Here is a 24,809-nt window from a genome sequence, read left to right on the forward strand (position 1 = left end):
CAAGCTTGTTGCAGGTTGCGCATGTGTTCAAAAGCGTTGTCATGTTTATGGTAAGCAAAAACCGCACTGGTACGGCCCAGCGAGCGTATTCAAAGAGCTTTGAACATCACGAACAATAAAATGAAAAATAGTTTTCCTTTTTTTATCCTTCTTTCCGCTCACCCCCAAACAAGTGCAATCTGCATTGTAATGCAAAGGCACGTGGAGCGGCGAGGCATGAGGAAAACATAATTTAAAAAAGCACAACATATATCACGTCTACTGTCAAACCTTATACGTGTGCGCATGCAGAGCGATGAGGGCGTTTAGAATTAGATTACAGCGATCATTAAAGAGAGCAATTGTTGAGTCACGCTCACTGTGATGTGTCGCTGCCGCTCCGAGCTCTCCACGTGCACGGCTTTAATGAGTCCTTTTTTTAAAGCAGGCATTGATCGCCCTCTTCATAACCCTTTCCTTGCGGAAAAGCCCTTTTGAGAGGAATATTAACAGTTTAACCAAATGCAGATTAGTTTACAATGAGCTGTCGTATATTAATGGTTGTTTGGCTATACGTCTTTCAGTTACTGCTGTGTGTATATTCTTGCATCTCCAAGGTGTCTCATTACAGATCCCTTCAGATGTGAAGATGAAGTGTAGGATCGCCTAACATGTGTGTCTGAGTAACAGAAACGTTTACTAAGAACATGCCATAGACTTATTTCTAAGACTCACTATACTTCTAAAAGTAAAACTTGCAGTAGTTTTTAGGAATCTTTTTTCGTGGATTTTAACAAAGGAAGATTTTTTCATATTTAAATAACATCTTGGGAATTGCATTAATGTAAAAAAAAAAATTAGGGTGAGCGAGGTTTTTTTTTTTTTTTTTTTTAAGTTAATACTTTGATTTAGTAAGGACACATTCAAATTGATCAAAAGTGACAGTAAATGCAGTTATGATTTTACAACAGATTCCTTTTACAAATAAATGCTGTACTTTTGAACTTTGTGTTTCCTAAGAAAATCCTGAAAAAGATTATCTGGTTTCCACGAGAATATTAAGCAGCACAATTGTTTTGTAAGTGAGCGATTTCTGAAGGATTACTGTGGATTATTGTTATGTGAAACTGAAGACTGGAGTAACGGCTGCTAAAAATTCTGCCGTGCATCAAAGGATAAATGACTCCTTGAAATATTATAAAGTAGAAAACATTGATTTAACTTTTTTTTTAATAATATAACACAATATTACTGTTTTTACTAATTATGTATCTTACCACTCCCAAACTTTTAAACTGTAGTGGATGACTGTACACACTAATACACTTGCACATGCTCATAAATAGCCTATATGTGCAAGAATGTATAAAACAAGTACATTTGATGCCTTAAGTCTATACATATCTACACATAGAACATGTTTAATACATTTGATCAGATAAATGCCAAAGTGCCTGAGAGTGACACTTGCATTTAGCAAATATTTAAAATTTGAAGATTGCACATCAACATCCCACATTTCCTTTGTGTCGAGTACAGCTAAAAGAACCCCCATACTCAGACTTCCAGAACAATACTTTATTATTTAGTAACGGCCTGTGCAAAATACTTGTCAGAAAGCTAAAAAATAGTTCTTCTGCATCGAAATGCAGTGGAACTCAGTCTCTCTCTCAGTGGAGTAGAAAGGCTAATGGCCTCTCCTGAAACATGCCCGTAGGGGGTGATCATAAACTCATGCATTTATGCACAAATATGTTCTGTTCACACCGGACCCGCTCCCAGCCATGCTCCTAAATCAAACAAAATAGCCCTCAAACTTTCACTTGTGCTTTTCATTATGGGCCACTGGACTCTGGAAGTGCTTGAGTTTTCTCTTCTTGTTTTGCGTGATTTCTGCTATTTTTGCACCAGTGAAATAGCTGGAAGTGTAATTGGTGACAATTGTGGTTGGTATAATTACAATTAATTGATGGACTTTCAACACAGGATGCATGTGGACAAATCGAGGCTTGTTTTGCTAATTGTAAAGCACCTTTTGTGTGAGGAACAATTCTGTATTCTGTAGTGAATTGATTGTATGCAGATAAATGTGTGTGTGTGTGTGTGTTTGAGGAGAAGAAAAGAGTTTATAAAAAGAATAGCAGGACTGAAACTTTAGAAGGAAAGAACTGTGTCAAGGTGGGCTTTCTTGTTCCCCCTCAACAGCAGCCGGAACAGCTGCAGACCCGGGGAGTCTGTGTTTGTGTTGAAGGTGTGTGTGTGTGTGTGCACGCATTCAAGGGGGTGACTGGGGAAAGAACAGATCTTTTGGCTTCCAAATGGTTAATGCAGCTCAAAAGCCCCTCCTATTCCCTCCCACCTCCACCGCTGTCTCCTCCCCCCGAGTATCGGATTGACAGAGGCTCGGCCAATAGCGTGTGCCGGGACCAGCCATGCGTGACGGGGGCTCCATCGAGGACTGCAAACTTCCCAGTGCATCAGCAGCCTCTGCGATCAGCACAGCCTCCGCTCGAGCGAGAGAGAGAAAGAGTGAGAGAGAGAGACAGAAAGCAGCAACAGCGTAGAGTGTTAGAAAGAAAGCGATAATCAGAAGGCATGATGCTTCTTTAACCTCTCGGTGAACGATCGTGTCTGTTTAGTCAGCTGTCATCCTGCGTTTCTCATCTTTCTTTTTCTGTTTATTTTTTTCCACCTTGAGTTTCGTTCTTCAGTGGGAACATCTGAACGGCGATCTTATACGTGCCGAGCGCAGGTCTGGCTGCCGTGCATGTGTGTGTGTGTGCGGCTGTGTGTGTGCGGAATGGGAAGAGGACGTTAAGTATTCTGAGCTGAGACTTGATGACCCTCTACAGCCCTGGAGTGGGGGGTTCATTTTAACCCTTCAGGTCATCGCTGGAGGAGCCCTGACCAAGGTAACATCTAAACGCCACCCCCTTCTCCCCCCCCTCTCATCAGTGCATGCTCCTAGATTCCTTGATTCAACTGCTCTGCTGTCCAATTCTTGTTGCGCGCACTGCTTTTCTCACACTCTTGTCCGCTTTCGATTTTCATTCATTTTGTCTTTATCTTCACGCTCTGGGCGTGTGTTGGGGCGCATGTTTGTGAGCTCTTTTAGTGGCTGATGAATCTGTTACAGTTCTGCGATTTGAATTGTTTGAGTATAAAAATCATCTAGTTTGAATTTAACAAAAGCGGTAAGACACAAAGTCCAATTTTGTTATTTTATATTATTCCTTTGTTATTTGAAACAACACTATTTGCGCTCCTATTTACTAGGATGCTACAGGGCAGTGCGGCATTTCTGAAAATCACTACGTCCTCTGTAAGTCTCCCCTGATTGCGATGCTATGGAACACACTCACAATTAGCCGATCCGTTTACATGCTTTTTCTCCTCTTATTTTCCCTCTCAGTTAATTTTTGATTAGCTAGGAGGAGGACAGACAGAGAGCTGTGGCTTGTACGAGAGCCGCGTGCTGCCGCTCTACAATAGACATTTACAGTGCAGCTAATTGGAAACAGCTTCAGCGTGGAATTTCTCACATGCTCTGCTACCTTTTCAATTGAACCGCTCGCGCTGTCCGCTCCCCCGGCCCACTTGATGGATGGTGATAGATCCGATATCCGCACCCTTCTGAAAAGTGTAATTACGGGTTTTGGTTAGAATAGCTTTTGATCGACGTGAGGATATGTGCAGGATAGCCATTTAGTTAAGACTCTTGAGTGTGTCCCCACTTTTTTGTCTCTCTGTTTGTTTTAGCAATTGAGGCGGAAGCGAGCTGCAAGTGTGTGTGTGAGTGTGTTGCTTTGCACATTGCCTGGCTGCATTTCTCATAACACCAGATGATTTTCAGTTGTGGGGCTTCACACGTAAAAGAGGAATAAAGAGGAAAAAGCAGTCCGCTGTGTGTATCAAATGCAACGCAGAGTCTGTGACCCCTGCGCCAAGAGGAATAAGCTGTCAGATTGGCTATTGAGTCTAGGCCATGTGCGGAGGTGTTTAATGTCCCTTTTGCAGCAGGCGTTAGTGTATGGTTCCACTTTAAACCCTGTATCAAGCTCACATTTGATTTACGATCGCGCTCGTCTCCTTTGATTCCGAACAGAAAGCGATTTCGGAGCGAAAGGAAATGAATAGTTTGATGATGATTGTTATTATTTTTTTTCAACGGAGCAAAATAACAAAAGAAAAAAAGGAAAAGCCATCTTTTCTTTCTGTACCCCCACCTTCACTTCATACTCCCTTGTCTCCTTATTTCTCTCTCTGTCTCTTACAAATGGGGCGAGATCTCCTAGCAACCAGAGCTCCTTTTTGCTTTGTGTGATATATGTTCAGTGTGTGCAGTAATCTTGCTGATGGAGTGCATTACTGGAGATGGTGCTATTACTCAAAGAATAAAAGTTTCAATTACCTTTGATACCAGCCAGTAATATAGGCTGATTTACTGTGCAGTAAAACGAGCCAGGTCACATTTTCTTATCCATATATTTTTTTGTTTTATTATTTTTTACTACGTGATGATGATGAAGGGTGTTTTGGACGCCCTAGGTGGGAAGCGGATCGGGTCATTGGGAGCCGGTTTGAGCGAGCCTGTCTCTCGGTTGCTCATTTAAACATTACCAAGCCTCATATTTAATTCATGCAGGAAAAAATTGGTTTGGGTTGGAGCTGCGCATGTGGCGCTTTAAATGGAAAAGCGAAAAAGTGAGAGAAAATGCTGCGGTTCACGGCCCAGGCGTCTCCGCCCTCCGTCTGCCATTAGCGGCCTCCTTTAAGATTTCTTCAGAAATATCTTTCTCTCATTAAAAAGGGGAGAAAAATATGAATGAAGCTGAAATGAATTGCAACATGTGGGGTGTACAAGAAAGAGAGGGAGTGATTGACATTTTTCGTTAGTAAAGCACCCCATTCTTTTTCTTCTTTTGCCTTTTAATATCTCTTAGAGCTGTCAGTTTGATTTTCTTATCTTTTTCTTTGTGCTTATTTTGTATCTATGAGAAACAATAGACATTGATTTAAAAAAAAAAAGTAGAAAATGTAAAACGGAGTAAGTGAGAGCAAGATGGAATGAAAGATACTCTGCAATGGCGAAAGCTACACAGCATCATTTACAAAGATAGTGACCGAGATGTATAGATTGAGATAAATGAAGAGCAAGAGGAATAAAAAAGAGAGGCTGATGAGGGATGAGGTGTGTGTGGAATAAGCGAGTCTTATCTAGATCGGTGTCTATGCGGGAAAGCTATCCGTACTGCTGTCATGAAGAAGAAACATCTAGAAACAGTCCGGTCCTTCTGGACAGCAGAAAGGCTGAGGCTCTAACCACTGTAAACCCAGATAACATCCCAGACACTATTGATCTGTTTTATTTTCTCATCACAACTCTTGTTTTATCACAGCCAACCACTCTGATAACAGAGACCGAACCTACACACACACACACACACACACACAAGTTTTAGAATTATTGATGTGGCAGTATTCACCTTCATATTTATTATTTACTAAAATCCAAAAGTAAGCACACACACTGATAAATTTGTAGCGACTATACAGAACATTGTCCTTAAATGTTCTTTTGCTTAAATGAGTTCTCTGATCTGAGAATTTCATGCAGTCTAATATGATCGTCTTAACAAAATTTAATTAAAATAACAATTAATTACACCAATAACAAATAACAAATTACAAATGACAAAATAACAATTACAACTATAGCAGCCAGTTTTTTTTTGTTTTTTTGAAATCAGTATGCCTATATATTTTCTCAAATAAAAACAAAAAAATAACAACTGTATAATTTAGTTTGTAAAATTATAAAACAAATGTATTTTACTTTCATATATATTTTCTGTATTTTTACTTGTTTAATGTTTCTGTTATATAATAAGTAATGCAGTATTCATAAGGTAAAAAAAAAAACATGGCTTTGAAGAGTATATTTTTTCCTAGTGGTTCAAAGTCTTTTCTAAATTTAGACTCAAACATATTCTGTAAATATTTATACAACTATTCCATCATTACACACATTCACAAGTATTCAGAAAAATATACTCAGAAATATCAGAGGATATCTTTTTTTTTTTTCTTTAGACTTTATTGTTGCCCTAATTAAATCACAGTGACTGTATTTGATGTTTTGTAGATGTTACTGGTTGAGCAACAGTTACCAGCCTCAAAACACACACACACACACACACACACACATTGATAACCATACACAGTAGAATGGCTTAACATTCAGGGGAAAAATCTATATATTTAGATTGAACTTCTATAAAATTAAACAAGTTAAAGAAGCTAATATTTTATCAACAATATTTGGTGAAATGCAGATTTATTTATTTAATTGGAACTTAACATTAATAAATTTGTATCACTTTTATTATGAGTATTAAGTAGCAGCATGTTAATACACCTATTCACTTCTATAAATTATTTATTTTAAGGAATTGTTTATAAAGAGGCAGAAGCATGGCAAACAGAGGGATTTTCTATTTTAGGTTTACTTACACTGTCCGCGGTGAACTGCTGGTGTGTGTAAGTGAGTGTGTGTGAGTGTGTGTGAGACTCCGGTGTGCCGGGTGCTGGACTATGACAGAGTGATCAGCTTAGTGAGGAAGAGAGGCTTCTAGGCTGCCGGTAATGGCTGCTGAGGGAGAACGAGAAAGACGATTCGTCAGCGCTGAATGAGAGGTCAGAGAGGTCAGGGTCCGGAGACACAACCATTTGCAACAAATGCTTGTATGCATTCACACACACACACACACACAAATGCTGCTGTAGGTGGGACTCTCTATATTAATTCAATTGTCAGTAACAAAGAAGTTCAACTGCTGCAGTGCCAAAACAAGGATTTACGCTCGCAATTTAAAACTTTTTAACCTTCACATAGCAAAAGACAGCAAAAATGACTGTGTATGTCATTTTTTTCTATTGATTTCTCCCCTGTTGGGGAACGAAAGTTGGTTTGTTCATCTCTGTGGGGGTTATCTGTTGTAGTTTATCTCTGTCGGTTTATATTTACTGTCAGCATACTGAACAACACGTGTGTGTTCTTAGTGTACAGTATCAGCGAGAAAGGCTGCCACACCAAATCATGAATTTTTATTTACATATCCAGCCTCCATATTGATTTTTTTTCTTATTGAAAATGTATATAGTGTTTTTGCTATTTTCTATAAGACCTGTAATATACGTGCACGTATAATCTCTGCCGGTGTTCCACTGTGGCGGTGGGCACTCTAATGTGGACTACCACAAATTGGTTTATTTCCGGGGAGACGGCAGGAGGAAAATCTCTTTGTCAGCAATTCGACACCTCGGTTGGTTTCAGCAGGTGACGTGGCCTAACCAGATTATACTATGTCCACTTTAGCCTCAATGTCCTTTTTCTGTCTCTTGTCTCTTCAGCTCTTTCAACACATGCCGCTATATATCTAGTCTGGAGGAGTGAGAAGAAAAAAAAACAAAGAAAAGAAAGAAACTATTCAATGGCTCATCCACCGAGCAGCACAGTCATGTATAATGAAGCACAGCCGCCGCGGAGCGAGACTAGCGAGTGTGTTCAGAGGTTTTTGAATGTGCCTGCTGAAGGCAGTAAAACAGATTCCAAATGAGATTACACTGACACGGAAGAGGAGAGACGGCATTTCATAAGCATCCGAGCTACAGTTAAACGACCACGGCCACACATCATTGTTCTCGCCGTTCCACGCTCTCATTAAGGTGATTAAATGAGCATTACTGTCAATGGGACGTAAGGAGAAAGGACTTGGCTGATAGAAGCGACCTAGAACATCATATTGACCATATCTAGGGCATTTCTGAAGGGGGTTTAGGGGTTGGGAAATGTCCTTTGCCCCCTGTGTTCCAGCAAATTAGCCTCTAGAATTCACTAGAGGTGTTTGAGGCACAAGCGCATGAGAGGCCGTGTAGTAAGTAGCCAGTCGTAGATGTGTGGGAAATGTTCTCTTTGTTCCCTACAGGCTCTTTCCACTGTAGCATCCATCGTCATAAACATTGAAAGAACGGTGCATTTTTTAATTATTAACACACTTTGATGTCATGTAGTGATTTAGATGGGACTGGGAGCATCTGGTTGTGGATGTTACAGAAGGTCATATTTGTGGAACACAAATGTCAGTGAAATTAATTAGATCGGGGTCTGTATTTTTTTTTAAAGAAAAGAATACTTTAATTCAGTAAGGACATGTTAAATTGATAAAAACTTACTGGAAAAAAAGTTATTTAAAATAAATCCTGTTCTTTTGAACTTTCTATTTATCCTACACAAATGTAAAAATTCAAAAAATTATTAAGCAGTACAACTCTTTTTAAAATATTTTTTTTTTCTCAGCAGCAATTCTGCATTTTAGACTGGAGTAATGGCTGCTGAAAATTCAGCTTTTGTAACATAGGAATAAATTACATTTTAAACTGTTTTAAATTCTAGTAATATTTTACAGTGTTGTTTTACCCTGTGCTAAGCAAATCAATTAAACAAACCTACTGTACTTATTTCACGGGTAGTGTATGTTGTGAAGTATATTACTAATTTGTTATGTATATAAATAAGGTAGCTTATTAAGTGCATGAAAAAAAATTGAATCTTGCCCGACTCTGCTGCTACTTGGTCGTTCTGTGAAATCAAACTGATTAAAATTTTTATGTTGAACGGTATGCAAAGAGTAGAACCACTGACTGTTATTTTGTAGAAAAATGAAAAGCTAATTCCATAATGAAAGCGTGCCAGGCAGCATAACAGGAAAATTAGCATTAGTTTAAGTATTCAAGGATGGTAAACAAAAAAATAAGTGAGAAGTGTTGTGCCAAAAATAATGTACCGCAATCACAGACATTGTTCTTTGTGTGAGTTTCATTTCTCAAAGGACTGATTTAGCTGAAAAAACAGTAGGTAATTTTCTCTGTATTTTGTATTGAGGTTTGTGTGAGAAAAACAGAATGTATAATTCAGATGGGATTAAAATCGGCAAAATCATCTGTAAAACACAAATTTACCTGAGCTCCTCGGGGAAAACCACTTCTGTCCAAATAGGTCTTTAGAGGCGTGATTATGCAATGCTAATATGAATTAACATGGTCTGGATAAAAACATGCCTATTTGTTAAAGTTTTATTAACGATGGTGATTATTTTTAGTAGCACTAGTTTTATTAAAGTGGTTTCTCTCTCTCTCTCTCTCTCGCTCATTCTCCCTCTGTGCGTGTTTGTCCTTGTTGTAGGTTGAAAAAGTCATTTTGATAGTTTATGTGTGACAGTGCTCGAGTGGAACTGTAGTTAGTGCTATCCCTCCCTCACTACCAGCAGCTATATAAATCAAACTACCTCTCTCTCTCTCTCTCTCTCTCTCTCTCTTTCTCTCTCTCTCTCTCTTTCGTCTTTTGTAGTAAGATAATGCTCTGCTGACCTTTTTTATGTGGCTGGGTATTTATTGTTTGTTCGAACCTCAGTCAGCTCAGTTGGCTGGCAAGAGGCTTTGAAGCAGCAGCGACTTTTCTTAGCAGTGTTTTTTTCTACATGTTTTCTATATCTTTCATTTTTGTTCTTCTTTACCCATTTCTTTAGAGTCTGCTTTTAATTAAAGCTGAATGAGGGGGAAAAAATAAAAGACTACAACACTCGCACCAAAAATAAAATGCTTGAAATGTAAACTCTGACTTGTAGAGACACAGTAGCACTTTCCTTCTCCTCTTATTATTAGCACTATTTTTTTTTTTAGAATACAATCTTACCAAACAGAACACAGCGTAATGCCTAATGTTGTGGTATATTTTATGTAATTATTGCAGCTCATTGGCTGCTGTATATGCAGTGATCTAAACAGTGTTTATTTAGTGTTTAGTAACCACCATATAATTATGTTGCAGCAATTTACTTCATACAATGGAGACTGATAAAACAGATATCAGAGTGATGGGATTCTCGTGAAACACAAGCCGTTGCCTCTGGCCATTTTAGTTTCAGAGGCCCGTTCTGTATGTGTGTGTGAGAGCACACACATATACACACATACAGAGTCTCTTTCTCACTCTTTTTCATTCTTGCCATTTGAATTCAGCTGGGCACTCCTGCTGGTCCAACGTTTAAAAAGAGGGTCTTTTGATAGCTCCACTTAAATATTTCTCCTTTCATTGATGAAAGCAGTCTCCATTTTGAAGGAAAAGCAAAAGATGGGTGGTAATATTCTCTCAGCTGGTCAGCACATTCTGAGGTGTGATCCACTTTGTTTGCTAATGTCGTTTGTCAGGGTGAAAGGGTCTTACTGCTGATGACTAACAATATCACCGCTACTCCATTTATTTCCATCAGCTTATAACAGACAGTGCGTTGTATAACTGGAATGATGTTGAGTTCAACTAACCCTGATCAGACAGGTGTTTTAGAAGAATTAGATTTCTGTATGTTTTTTAAAGACTGTAGACTATTTTTCACCTGCCATTGTAAAGCAGCTCTTATGGTGGGATGCTCAAATTCAGTACAGTGCAAGATGTACTAGAGATTTAAAGTGGATGACTTTAAAAGCCAGAACTTTTCAGGCAGAACATTTTAAAACGTACAGAATGTTACACTTATATAATAGTATATATTATTGATACAATAGAGAAATTTATGTAATATATAATATTGTGTGTGTGTGTGTGTGTGTATATATATATATATATATATATATATATATATATTCTAAAATGCTGATTTTATTAGCATCAATTTAATTTTGACTTGTTTAATATTTTTGTGAAGAAGGTGATTAAAGCTTTTATTTGATAACAATGAGAATATAAATTTTATGTAATATTAGACATTTCTTTATTTTCATTTTTGATCGATTTCATGCCTCCATATACATATCATTTGAATTGGCTTCGGTTTGATGGTGAATGAACTGATCTCATTCGTGTAGGTGAGAGGACACAGAAAGTAATCTGTTATCTTTTTTTGAGCACTGTGGGAGACAAAGTAGAATGAGGATGATGTCATTTCATGACATTTGTTGTCATGCTGGGCAAGAAATAATAATGATTGAGAAGAGAAGGGAGCAATCTGTAATGCTTACCATTTACAATTACAGTCATTGAGAATGAAGCATGTTTCCACAAAAAGATACTCTTTCAAGTTGTTTTTCTGAGAGAATGTTGAGGCAGAAGCAGCAGATGAACTGGCTTAAATGGCTGCACATGTTCCTTCTAATATAGATTCATTATATCTTAATTTATTACAGAAAATGAAGGCAAATAAACATCGCAACATTTGGCAGGCTGGCTCTAAATTGAACATCACAACCTCATTGGGTTGACGTGTCCACAACATGCTGCATGCAGCCTCACCACGCAGGGTGCGGCATAAAGTGTAGCCAAAAGTTTTCGCCCACACTATCCTACAGAGACAACCGCAGCATATTACCATAAAGCCTCAATGCGACTGAACACTGCATTTAACTAGATCTCCCTCTCCACATGATGAGCAGCTAACCCTAACTCTAAGACTATTACACATTCACACTCAAATGCACATTCATCCCCAAAAAGTCCTTTGCCTTTGCGGGGTTAGCTGTTTCCCTTTTCAGCAGGATGACGTAAATGGTTATTATTCTCCAAGATTTTCGTGTTTTGAAAGTAGCCTGGCATCAAGTTATACAGTGAGAAAAGAAGTGTGTGTATATGAAGGTAAATTAATAAAAATGTGTGGAGATGCTATTTCCTTCTGCATCATTAAGGGCATATATTCTGCTAGGAATTAAGTTTAGGAGAGCAATTAAGCAATGTATTTCTACCTTAGATATGGGTGATAAGATCATGTAGGAATAATTGAATGTCATGGTCTAATGATTTGATATTTTGGGTAATGTTAAGTTGCATATATAGTGCATATATATATATATATATATATATATATATATATATATATATATATATATATATATATATATATATATATATATATATATAAAAAATAATGCAATGATTAGTTTTGATAATCTAGTTATTTTAATTTGACAGTTTTCTCTTATTATTTAAAACTTGGGTGTATACAGAAATAAAAGGATGGATGGATGGATGGATGGATGGATGGATGAAGATAGATAGATAGATAGATAGATAGATAGATAGATAGATAGATAGATAGATAGATAGATAAGAAGCTGTGCAAGGTAATGCAAAGCAAAGGCTTATTTTGAGACCAGCTCACCTTCTCAAGGTTGTTTATTTCAATATATCTTCTTTTAGTCAGCAAATTAGCTCTAAGGAAGAGGCATTCATTACCATGATATCATGCAAATATAGCTTGCAGGGGCAAAAAAAAAGTGTATACTCTGTAGACCACATTAATTACAGCAAGTCCGAATACAGCCGCTCCACCCTTACAATGGTTACATATGGTTGTAATGTTGTTTTGCATTTGTTTTTCTATGATTTTTATGTTGTGTTCTGTTAAATCTCTCTGTTAGTCCTTGAGCGTTTATTCTTCTGCTGATGCTGACAAAGCACCGTGCTAAAATACTCTGACACTTCTATTCAACGGCGCCACAACACCACTGAATCTACAGCGTGAGACCAACAGTGTGACCAGTGTACTCAGATTCCCAAACCAATGGTTCTTCTGAGCCTGTTATTTTTAGTAAAAAAAACTTTGTGTGTTTGTGTTTTATGAAATACAACTGAACAGTAAGTCAATAACTGAATTAATGTGACATACTTGCTGAACCGCAAGTTATTATTTTTTGCCAAGAACTGTTATATTACTTAGGGTTTGTGGGACTAAAACCAGTCCTTTAATGACTGGTTGTGCCTTCAACAGCTACGGTAAATATAAACATGAATAAATTGTGATTAATTGTTGTAATCAATGTAATTTTATCAAGATGAATGCACAATATGTTACTGTATTGTTTGTTTAGCATTTTTAATTTATATAGTTAAGAGCAATTATTGCTTCCATGTCACCTTTAAGAAAAAAGTCTGAAAAGCTATTAAAGAATTGAATGAATTAGATTACATTTATTTTTGAATTGCTAGATCTATTCTGATCTCTTCATTTGGCAACAATTTAGTTGAGAGCTGTACCTTTTTTTCCAAAAATATTTCCTCAAAAGTACTAACAGAATCATTAATGAAACCGAATCATTGAGAGTAATTTGAAACAGTCATTAAATTTCTTACTACTTCAGTCCCTAGTGACTTTACAACTAAAACTACATTGACTAAGCAATATGACAGGTTTTGTCTTGGGTCACTAATAGTAGGGATAGTGTGGATCCCCCCCAAACCTAAAAATCATCATCCACAGACCGAAAAGCATAGTTTGGATGAAGAAAATAGCACTCCACACTTCTGCTGACATCGCAAGCATTCCATCCAATCTGGTGTCTGGCAACAATAGCCAAAAGTCAGCCCGCGGGACACAGGTAATGACAGAACAGAGATAGAACAGATGAAGGGATGATGGAATGACAAATGCTCGACTGCAAGCTGGAAAAAGAAGGAAGGGGAACAGAGAAGGAATCACTCCTGATGGCGTCTGTCGTGGCACCTCGGCTGCATTTGAGGAGCTCTCATGGAACAATCCCCAGATGTCTTGGCTTTCATTCTCTTCTGAGGTGATGAAATATTTTGGGCTCATGATTTCAACCGCAGGATCATCTATGCGTGTGTACGTGCCCTCATATACACTGGAGAAGATTCTGATGAAATGTAGTCACCATTTCTTCTTTTCCACTCTTCTTCCAAAAGAGGATGTGGGAAAGAAAGACGAGGAGCAAGAAAAAAGGACCAGCCACGGGATGGATTGCAGGATCAGGTTATTTTTAATCCCACAATTAGTGAAACTGAGCACTGAGCTATGAATGCCATCTCAGATGAGCCTGTTAGAGAGCGGCTTCACGCTTTGACTTCTCACTCCTCACAGAGACAGACAAAAAGACCAAACAATTACAGATACCATTGAATTTTTTATAATATCATTTTACAATTCAGCCAGCGTTTTCTTTGCATTTTCCCCCCTCATACAACCTGGCTTGGAATAAAATGGATGCAATAGAACAGTGAAGCCATTAACAGGCCCACACTGATTTAGTTTTTTGTGCATTTAATAAATATTTTGGCTAATTTTATTATGCTTTGTACTAACAGTGGAATATTACTGCTAGCTACTAATAGCAGAATAAAGCCAGGCACTATACCTAGAGCTGTCCACTTTGCTTGTAAATTTCACATTTGCAATTTAAACGTGAAATTTTGTTCTTGTAAACGTATGTTCTTGTAAAATCATCTCCAATAATCTGTTTCGTTTCTTTTTTAATCTAAATTTGCTTTGTAGGACATTTGCCCTTTGGTGATGGAAATGGTTTGTGCATCAGTTAGCATTTATCTCTGAACATGACAGAAGGTAGAAATCAAAATTAGAGACACTCATATCTTGTTCTTATATGGTTCTTATTACACAGACTGTGTGCAGCATTGCAGTAACTTCACAGTGTGGGCTGCTGCCTTTGCTCCCATTTCATAAGTTGACATAAGAAAGTTTATTATTGACTGTAACTTGTCTCTGTTCAGGGTCACATTGCTTTGGTTGAATTGTCACAACGCTGACACTCTATGGCAGTCTTATCTTCTTTTTTCTATAACAGTCCTTTGTGAAGGGAAATTACTATAAGAAGTATTCTTTAAGACTTCCAGACCTCTGAACGAAAGTGCAGAAATACTTCGAGTGTATACAAAAAGATCCAGTTTTCTGCAGAAGATTTTTATTGTCAATATAAAGAGGAAGTTATGAATAATTGTTCTTTTATCTAATCTTCAGGGAAGTGAAAGAGTGTCTCAATCACGCTTTTAAATTGTTATCCTTCGTGAAGACGACAGGGGATTGTAAACCAGAGTATGCAATGTCTGTGTGTATGGAGACGATTTTGAGCATCGAGAATGTGAGTGTGTTCTGTGATTTAAAGTGTTTGCATTTGTAAACACCAGGTCAGCTGGTGAGATCAGGGTTGCCTGGCTTTCTGAAAGCCCTTTTGATCAAAACAAAAAAGGTTTTTGGTAACAACTGGTGTTAAGTGCTTACACGAGCAACATAGAGAGTGAAAAGAGGGAGAAAATGAAACGAAAGAGAGAAAATCCTTATCTTTCCATTAAAATGCTAATACATTTAAATGATCTGCCAATTGAAGTACCGCTTGTTTTATTTGCTTTATTTGTTTTAATCCCACACTTCACAAGCCACACTGACAGTTAATACACTTGAGTGGGAACGATATCACACACACACACACACACACACACACACAGGCACAGACATGATATGAATCCCTAACATGCGATGAGACAGTACTGCCGGCATTGGCATTTTAGAGTCTGACCTAATTGCCCGGCGGTGAAAAAAGGATGGTCCATCTGAGTTGACAGACTAAGACAATGTCAAACAGCCAGTGACACACAGGGACAATAGCCACTGTATAGGACCCCGCGTTTGTATCTGGTGTTTTTGTGTGTCTGTACTCGCACAGCTTCTGCCTCACTGCATCTCACTGCTACTGGCTTTTCATTAGCCTTAAAAGCACTTGGGCAGCACAGGTTGTACACATAGAAAAAGCAGGCGTCTTTTCCAGTCTTCTGATATGAGTGCGCATGATATATCTCGAAGAATAGCTGGCCATTTTACCGGCTTCCAACTCACTGAGTGGTTCTTCAGAGTCTGTAGCCTGAAGATCTTATAGAAAAACACGGAGATCCTACATATTACCCTTATGTGTATGGATGTATGTGTGTGTGGGGGTGTTTCTTATCAACTATTTTAGTCAAATACTTCTGTTAGCAAGCAATTTTATTTCTTTTCTTTTTCCTCTTCATTTAATCGTTACAGATACGTGTAGCAATATATGAGCCCTTTTATCATTATCCCTGACATATTGATTCATTATGATGTATTTTATCACATTTATCACAGTGCTCTATACCATCGCTATCAACAGTTGTTTAATTTATCTCAAGGAGACATCTGAAAAAGAGTTGAGCTTATAATGTATGGAAAAACTACTTCTACAAGTAATGTTTAAATATTATATTGTATTTGAATATTTATCTAACAAGTAATATTTGGGCTGATATGATACAATCCCATATCCATTAAGTTACAGTTCTTTTTTCAGAAAGTATTGTATTGATGCTTTAGGTAATTGCTTTTCAATTATTAGTGTTTTGATTGATTTAATTTCCTACAGTTCAATTAAGAATCAGCGATCCAGCAGTTGCTTCTGTGAGATTCTCTCAGGTTCCCTCTGTCTCCATGACAAGCAAAGTGTCTTTCTTGTTTAGCGCAGGTTTCAGTCATGATCCAATTATGATAGAGAGATGTATCGTGGTGTGTTGTATCGTGCCGAGTGCATCACAGCGCGTATCGTATCGTGTGGTGGTTGCCGATACCCGGCCCGAGCGCATCACGCAGTTATCGCCCACCAAACAGTCAGTTGAAGTAAAGCTCATGTTTTTGCTCTATTGAGTCATCTCTTTAACAGTTTGTGCCAGCATCAAGCTTATGCCAGCTTTCACACAGACTCACAGGTGTATCCATCTCTCCTTTCTCCTCTCTCTCTCTCTCTCTCTCTCTCTCTCTCTCTCTCTTTCTCTTTCTTTCTTCCCATCCCCAAATAGCTGTTCAGTCTATTTCAGTGTCTTGTCCTCATAACTCTTTTCTCTCACGCTGTGATTGCTGACTAAGTCTTCTGTTGTGCGCTGGGCTTTAGTTTTGCGGTTAATCACCATCTGTTTACCGAGTTGCTTGAACACACAGTGTCCCAGTAACGTTAAACAGCCCAAAAACATCTCCTTGGCTCTGGCCGAGAGTGCGCCCAGGGACTTTGTTATGGCACATCCTGCTCAAACTGATGGCTAATTAACATTTATTTAAGCTTTCTAAAGGCCCATTGTGTCCTGTTTACCTTGCCAGCCTGTTTGCTGTATAGGTGTGTGCGTATGTGTGCCTGACTTTGAAATGGAGCTGGAGGATGGATGCTAATGGCTCTTACAGCAATGCAAGTGTGGTGTCTTTCTCTCTCTTGCAGTAATGTGTGTGAGGGGTGCTGGTGCAGGGACTCGAGCAGTGTACAAACTGACATTGTTATCATGCAAAGGAGAGTTGCGCCCCACATTAACACCCCGGCACCTCCATAATGAGGGACCTATCAGAGGATGTGTGTGAGGTGTTCAGGTGCTCTCATTAGTCAATAGTAGGGAACTGGGCTTTGCCCCTCCTAATGAAGGCCACACTTTATTTCCAGAGGCCAGTCAGTCAAGTAGTTGTTACAGAGTGCTCTAACTCAGCCCACCAGTGGCCTTTCAACTTCATACCATTAGAGAGCAGAAAATAGACCTATCAGCCTATCAACTCAAATCTGTATTTTTAACACTATTTTATCTCAGAGGTGATGCCATTCCAATCTATGCACAGAAAAACAAGTCTTGCCCATCACTTTGGCTGTTATTCTGTCTCCTATGTGTCTCCGGTTTGCTTTTATTTAAGCAATGCTGCCTGAATCTCTTCCTAAACCAATTAAGCAGCCAAATGACTACATAGACATATACATACATTTACAATTATTCATTTAGAAGATGCTTTTTCCAGTGGTGTTTAATAAGAGCCGCAATATTTTCATTACAGAATGCCAAGTATAAGCTAGATTAGTCCATGAGAGTCTGCTGTTTATATACATTGCTAACATTAGTAAACAAACTAACATTATGAGCGTAAAAATGCATAGAAGCATAAAATTGCAAAACAAATGTAAAAAAAAAAGTGTGGTGAAATAGTAGATGTAGATTTTTAATTGGATTGAGCTGAATAAGAATATATTTATATGCATTTTTCATGTTCTGCAACGGAAATATGAAATGCTACCTTAGAGTTTAATCAAATCAAGGTATCATAATCATAGCTATGCTTCCTGGATGTCTTCAGATGCTAAGTAGGCAGTTCACTCGTTTTTTGGAACAGAACTTGTATGTGTGTGTGTGTATAAAATCAGAGCTGTGGACAGTATTTATTTATTATGTTTACGCGGGCATGCTCTCAAATTTCAACCTCACTCAGCTTGACAGGACACCAGATTTATTTCACAATGGGAAAAGCACTTTTTTTATGGGTCTAATGAGCATCAGGTTAATTCGGGCCGTTTATATCCGCATGCATGAATGCATTTCATCATATTTGTGTGACTGCAGTTGGGAGAGCTTGAATCAGTCAGTTTGGTGATGCAGGTAGGGCTTCATATTCAATCACAATAGTGCTTTAGGCCTGTGTGTGCGCGTGTCTATGCGAGTGGGTGGGTTGAGACTGGAATATTTCCCACATAGCCTCTGACATAACCTATTTCAGCACTTCAATTTCATCAAAAAACCTGTTGGAAGCTCTTCAAAGCTCCTCGATATCTGGAAATTCTCTCCCCTCTGTTCTGAAAATGAAGCAAAACACACACAAATAAAGGCATAAAAATGCATCATACCATAGTAATTCCACTAGTCATCCAGCGGTGTAGATTATCCCTGTGACAATCAGCGCAGTGCTTTTGATGAAGGAATTCGGGTCAACCAATCAGGTGGACAGAGACGGGCATTAGATGGGCTGCCTTTTTTTCAGTGCTCAGAGGTCACACAAACCCTTTAGCCACACATGCTCAGCTCTTCTTTGTGTGTGTGTGTGTATGTGTGTGTTTGATTGTGCCATTTTATTTAAGTGTGTGATAAAATGCTTGAGTTTAAGTCATTAGTTTGTTTTAAAACTGATAAAGCTGCATTTACCTCCATGTCTAACTCCCACATTGGCAGCACACTTAAAAAAGCTGCACATTTGCAACAACTTTCATGCAACACACCAACAGTATCAGAGACTCGCTATTAATTCTAATAGGATTAGACAAACATGTTGACACTGCACTGGAATATGAATAAAAATCACAAGCAAATAATGTATATAATACTTTTCATAAAAATGTATTTATAGTCCACATTCCTCTTTTTTATTTTAAATAAATTTTGTTGCAGTACATGCTGGGATTGTCTTATCTTAAAACATGATGCTGTGCTATATTTAGGCCAATTTTTCTTGTAAGGTGCTGTCACAAATATCTTTGTTGGATGTTTTTGCAGGCAAAATACAGTCTTTTCAATAGCAATCCACATGATTTGGAATTTAGTGTGAATGTGAAAGATTTTCCCACGCAGGTTTCACAACGGGTTCAGTGGACACACAGATTCGCCTCGTTGGCCAACAGAAAGCTGCTTGTATTTAAAGTGACTTCCTGCGTGAGCTGTGCTTCATACATCGCTATTGACAATAGACAATGGACCTTTTCTGCCTGTGAAAATCTGCAAAATGTTGCTAATTTGCACCTTAAGGCAGCATAATTATGCTGCTTACCTTTTAGCACAGGCTTCATTCAGTTTTTTGTTTTGTTCTCTACTATTCTGCACAAAGCTGATTTTTTTTTTTCACTCTACATGTTAATCTCTTAATCTTCTGTGAGTTTTGCTGCCCTGTCACTATTGAACACATTGTGTTTGCATTGTTTCAGCGGCGCTCTCTTGACCTGGATAAAGTGAGGTTTAACTGCGGAGTAACTGATGTGATGTTAACCCGAGCCTAAGGAACCTGCATCATATTGATTCTCACACACTTGAGCAGATTTGTACCGCAAGGCTTTTGGGGGATTGTGGAGCATCTGACAAGCATTCCAGCCTTTAGGACAAGCCCCTGCCACTCAGCAGCCAGTCATGTTCACACACTTCTTCCCGTGTTCGCACACACAGAGAGGGTAATTTGGAAATGGGCCGCTGAGACTGACATGTCTGCACCACATGCATCTCCCCCACCCTGCTCAGGAAAAACTAGGCAGACAGAGGGGCTGTTGTGTGTGGGCTGCTCCCTGAAAACTCCCCCACCCCAACCGCAGCTCCCAGAGCCTTTCTTTGCCAAACACAGCCTGCAGGTATGAGTGGTATCCGGTCCACTGGTCACCGAGTCCATCCAGCACTTGGAACAAAGAGCACAACCGTACCAGTGAATTCATATTTCATTTAATTACTATTCAATAATCGGTGCAGCTAACGACTGCCAAGTACATTCAGTTTACTACTTTGAGACGAGAAAGTGACTAGAGGGAGAAAGATGGAGAATGGTATTTGGACAGAATGAGATTTTAAATTTTAACAGAGGTTAAGGGGGGTATGGCAGTGGAAATTTGGTGTTGTTCAAGAAAATAGAGGAGGCATTGGGGAAGACCTTTAAAAAGCCAGAGAAAGAGTAGAAAAACAGACCCTTTCAGTAGCTGTAACTAGACCTGAATACCCCTGCAAAAGGAACAGGCGAGAGACAGAAAGAGATACACAGAGGTGAAGAGAAAGGCGATCCTTACGAGCAGAGATGCAGGCTCTTATCTGATGAGGAACAGCTATCGTAAATATCCAGCTCTGCTTTTACAGGAAACACATATGCACATGTAGATCTGGAGAGCACTCGGTCAAAACTAAAATGATTCCCTGTACAGGATCGAATGTCTGATATACTACTAGGTGACGGGGATCAAAGAACAGAATGGCATATTGATTTATTCCATTTATTATTCCATTAAATATTTTTATTCCCTTCTTGCAGGAAACAATAGCAGCCACATATCGGTTGCCATTTTCTTCAAGCTGCGGGTATATGAGTAATGGATGGAGCTCACAAAACCTGTCAAAAAAGTATTTCACAGCAGAGCCTATTTTTGTGTTACAGTAAAGAAAACTCTGGCAATGCCGAAAAAAATTATGCTATATATTATTATTCCAACATGTATTTCCCGTTCTATTATTATTCATTTAAATTTCGGGGGTTAAAATAATCCACAGACACTTCTTCAAAAGCTTCACCCAGTTGGTCTCACGTTGAAGACCATGAATCATGATTTTTTTGTGTGTGTGCGTGTTCAGAAACTATTTTGGGCGTGTGCAATTTGACAGCCATGTTGTTTGTTGTCAGGATAAGCTGTGTTTTGAGGTTGTTTGAGGAGGAAGAACTTGCGCGCGCACACACACATAAACATACACATCCACACCCGCGCAGATGGGCTCTTTTGTGGAGAGCTTTATCTAGGATCTGAGGCGTGTTTACTGCAGTTGTCTGACAGTGGCTCTCTAAGCCGCGGATGTGTATCTGAAGGAGTGTGCTTGCCTGGATGTTTGGGGGCTCAATGGCCGCGACTGAGATCCAGGCCAGATGCGTGGGCACGCAACACCCGCCGCTCCATCTGACGCCCAGCATCAGCTCTCGCTCTCGCTCTGTCTTTGCCACAGGCACTCCACGGGGAAGTGTACATATTTTTTGGCGTCATCTGCAGGATGAAAGCCTCGCGTGTAAAGATGGAAGAAGCATCCTGCTGATGTCCTAGTGCCTTCCGCCTCTCTTTGTTCATCTCAGGCCAGATGTGTTGTCTCCCTGTAGTTGGTCTGGGTATGCAAGGCAGGCCCTTTGTTTGCTGCCCAATCCGCCATCCACTCCCTTTCTCTCCCCCCGCTCTGCTCTCAGCTGGTGCCATTTGAACATCTGCTCCCAGAGAATTGCCACCAACCAGACAACGGTGGCACACCATTTTCTAAAAAGCCATGCTGGCATGAAGTAAAAAGAAGAAGGCTCTCTCACACCTCACAGAGAGCTGTGCCAGCCAGCTGAGACTGACCCTAAGGGGGCTTGACTGTACAGATAAGCCTCTGGCCTCCTGTTAGGCCGTCTGACACCTCTGACTGACCTAGTTTAGGCGGCATTATCTTCACCCGTCCATTCACCAAACTAATCCTGCTTATTGAGTCTTCACATTGAGACTCAGATTAATTAAAAGTGCATGTTGTGAGTTTGTGTCACAGGTGAGAGTGATGTATGTATGGATGTGTAAATTATTCTCAGGGGTAGATGACACGAAAGCTATCTTTGGTAAGTAGTTGTAATTATGCATATATGAAGAATTCAGATGCAAAAGCCTCAAAGTGCAGTTTGAAAGAGTTTTTTTTAAATGAGCAGTTTTATCAGGCTCTTATTTGAAAAAATCTAAATGTTGAGAAAATCGCCTTTAAAGTTGTCCAAATGAAGTTCTTAGCAATGCATACAGTAGTTTTGCTGTATTTACAGTACGAAATTAACAAAATGTCTTCATGGAACATGATCTTTACTTAAAGCAATAGTTCACCCAAAAATGAAAATTTCTGTCATCATCAAGGCTGTTTTGGGTCACCATTTATTTCCATGGTAGGCAAAAAAATACTATGGAAGTCAATGGTGAGCCAAAACGGCCTGGTTACAAAGTTTTTTCAAAATGGCAGAACAAAAAAATAGTTTTTGGGTGAACTATTCCTTTAATATTCTAATGATTTTTGGCAAAAAATATGACCTATACATTGTATTGATGACTTGGCTCTTGATATAAATATACCCATGCTACTTATGACTGGTTTTGTGGTCCAGAGTCACATATCTACTTATACAAGCTCAAAAGCAGCTTGATTTGAGCAAGATGGAAGGGAGCTAGATGAAATTGAGAGTCTAATTTGTTTCCTGCTTTACAGCTCTGTGCTCAGGGACTCAGGTTGTTCCTCCATACACAATGATTTGCGATTGATGAATCCCCTTGGCACTTCAGCAGCACCATCTCCTGGCCCGCTGTCCCACGGTGACCGCATTCGCACCTCTGATTGGTCCCTAGCTGTGGTCTCCTGAGGTAACAGCGCAGGCCGTATGGCAGGTGTGCTGCGGGTGTTGTCTGGTGGCGAGCTCCTTGACTGATTTTGTTATCACAAGGGATGAGGATAATGAAAGGCTTGGGTGTTTGTGTATGTGTATGTGTACGTGTGAGATTACACCCTCCGAGAGGCCTCAGCCTGCTATTTTGCCCAGGAGGTAGCACTGGCAGTGCTGGTTGGCTTAATGCTGAGAGATTAGGCCTCTCCGCAGAGGTAATTGCTCACAGCACGCTCTATTAAAGACAAAAGGAAGGAAAACTGCTATCTGCAGCAACAGCTAATTTATTATGTGCTGTCCGGCTACGTCTTCATAGCAGAGTGACTGTATAGCCACGTGACAGTGCTAGTACCAGCTCCATTGTGGAATATGAAAGCCACCAGCCTGTTCCGGTTTAATTAGTGTAGTGTTTGCATGCGGAAGCGTCTTTGACAGTGTCACAGAAACATGATGAGCCTTTGTTCCTGGAAAAACGTGTTTTACATGTGTTTACTGAATGCTTTTTCCCGTCCGTGCTTGAGGGTCGGTTCCCAACACTCCTAATGGCTCAGTAAAGACACCACAACGTAATAAACTGTGCTCTCCCACACAGTACTGTTCGGTTCAAATGTCTGAATCCACAATGAAAATCTGGCAAATAAACAGATGTTTTTGGACTTTGCAAAAATGTTTGACATCAAATGAAAGGGAAATTTTTAGGTTTTCCTGCAAGTTTAGATCATTAATCAAATAAGCAAATTTATGACATTGACCAAGTTAAGCTTGCTAAGTTAAGGGGGTTGGGGGTCATGTCATGCATATTTTTTCCATTCAAAGTCTACTGAGTTATTACTTGTTATATATTATAGTTTTGTTTATGTTTTATTAGTTTGATGGGGTGGGGTGCTGTAAGTCACACTAAACATACTATAAATGAAAAATGTTGCCACAGAAGCGAGCTGAAATTAAATTATTAGTTTTTTATTTAATTGTGATCAAATTGTGAAATAACAGTATGAAAATTTCTTTTTTTTTTATTGATTTTGCATATGTGTGTGGATGTAACTGTGTGGCACAGCGGAAAGAAAGTGGGAGCGGGTAGATAGCAAGATCAATAGCTCTGCATTCTAAGCGTGCACATTTCTCTTCGTGCCTATCTTTTTTCACTGCAAGCAAGGAAGCCATTGTCCCCACTTGTTATTTCCAAGCTGCTTTTCTTTCCCGTCCTCAACAAGCACTGGAGTTTTTTAACTGTGTGAAATTACCAGCTAGCACAATGCCCTTGGTGTAAAGAGACGTAATCAGCGTCACTCACGAGTCTCTCTTAAACTTTATTTAACGAGTCATTCCAAAAACACACTCGTGAAAGAAGGTGCTGCTTAACAGCACATGAAACGGTGCCATAAAAAGGCTGAAAGCAAATGGCGACCAGCCACTCTCTCTCTCTCTCTCTCTCTCTCTCTCTCTCTCTGTCGTCAGTTGTAATGCTTTCTCTCATTCTCTTAACTGATCGTTATTCTTCTTTCAATTGCTCTCGTTCAGTTACCTAAAGCGGGTCGATAGGATTGGGGTTTTTTTCTGACCCCTCTGCTCAACCCTTCACCTCTGGATGAGCAGGCCTTTCACCAGGATTTAGCTACTTGAACCATTTGATCTCCCTGTGCATCTTCTTTCAGAATGCCCGTGTCTTAGGAAGCCTAAGGCTGACTTTGTGTTATACAGAACCGGAATGGGAGTTATTTAAGTCATTTGTTATGTAAGTCTACTCTTCACAAGCTAACACAGTAAAAAGAAACTGTTGCTATTGGCAGATTGAGGTTACTCTAGCTTGCTAGTTCAGCAGCTGGAGTGTGAGTGGGTCCAAGCCCTCCCAGAGGGACGTTTGCATGCTGAACTGGAAAGGAGATTGGATTTATGGGTACAAAGGTCAGTTTGTGAGGGTGGTGGCCTGGGGTTCCATCCTGACCTCTGAAACCTTCATCATCCTACTCGTGTCACATATGGAGTATCTCTCTGTCCTACTTTTCTGCTTATCTGTTATCTAGCTAGCTAGCTAGGAAACAGACTGGGAAGCGG

General features: G+C 39.3%; 1 protein-coding gene across 13 annotated transcripts in view; it reads left to right on the forward strand.

Moving 5' to 3' along the window:
• Positions 1 to 24,809, forward strand: part of tenm3 (teneurin transmembrane protein 3) — a 243,630-nt gene that overhangs the window by 98,730 nt on the left and 120,091 nt on the right. For 2 of the 13 annotated variants that reach the window (XM_043230212.1, XM_043230287.1), the window contains exon 1: positions 2,451 to 2,891. The exons of the other annotated variants lie outside the window; for them this stretch is intronic. The gene's annotated coding sequence lies outside the window, so the exon portion shown is untranslated. Of the gene's footprint in view, positions 1 to 2,450; positions 2,892 to 24,809 lie in introns of those variants that run through there. 13 annotated transcript variants of the gene reach the window in all.

The sequence above is a fragment of the Puntigrus tetrazona genome, chromosome 1, assembly GCF_018831695.1.
Source record: "Puntigrus tetrazona isolate hp1 chromosome 1, ASM1883169v1, whole genome shotgun sequence".
Classification (NCBI taxonomy): Eukaryota; Metazoa; Chordata; class Actinopteri; order Cypriniformes; family Cyprinidae; genus Puntigrus; species Puntigrus tetrazona.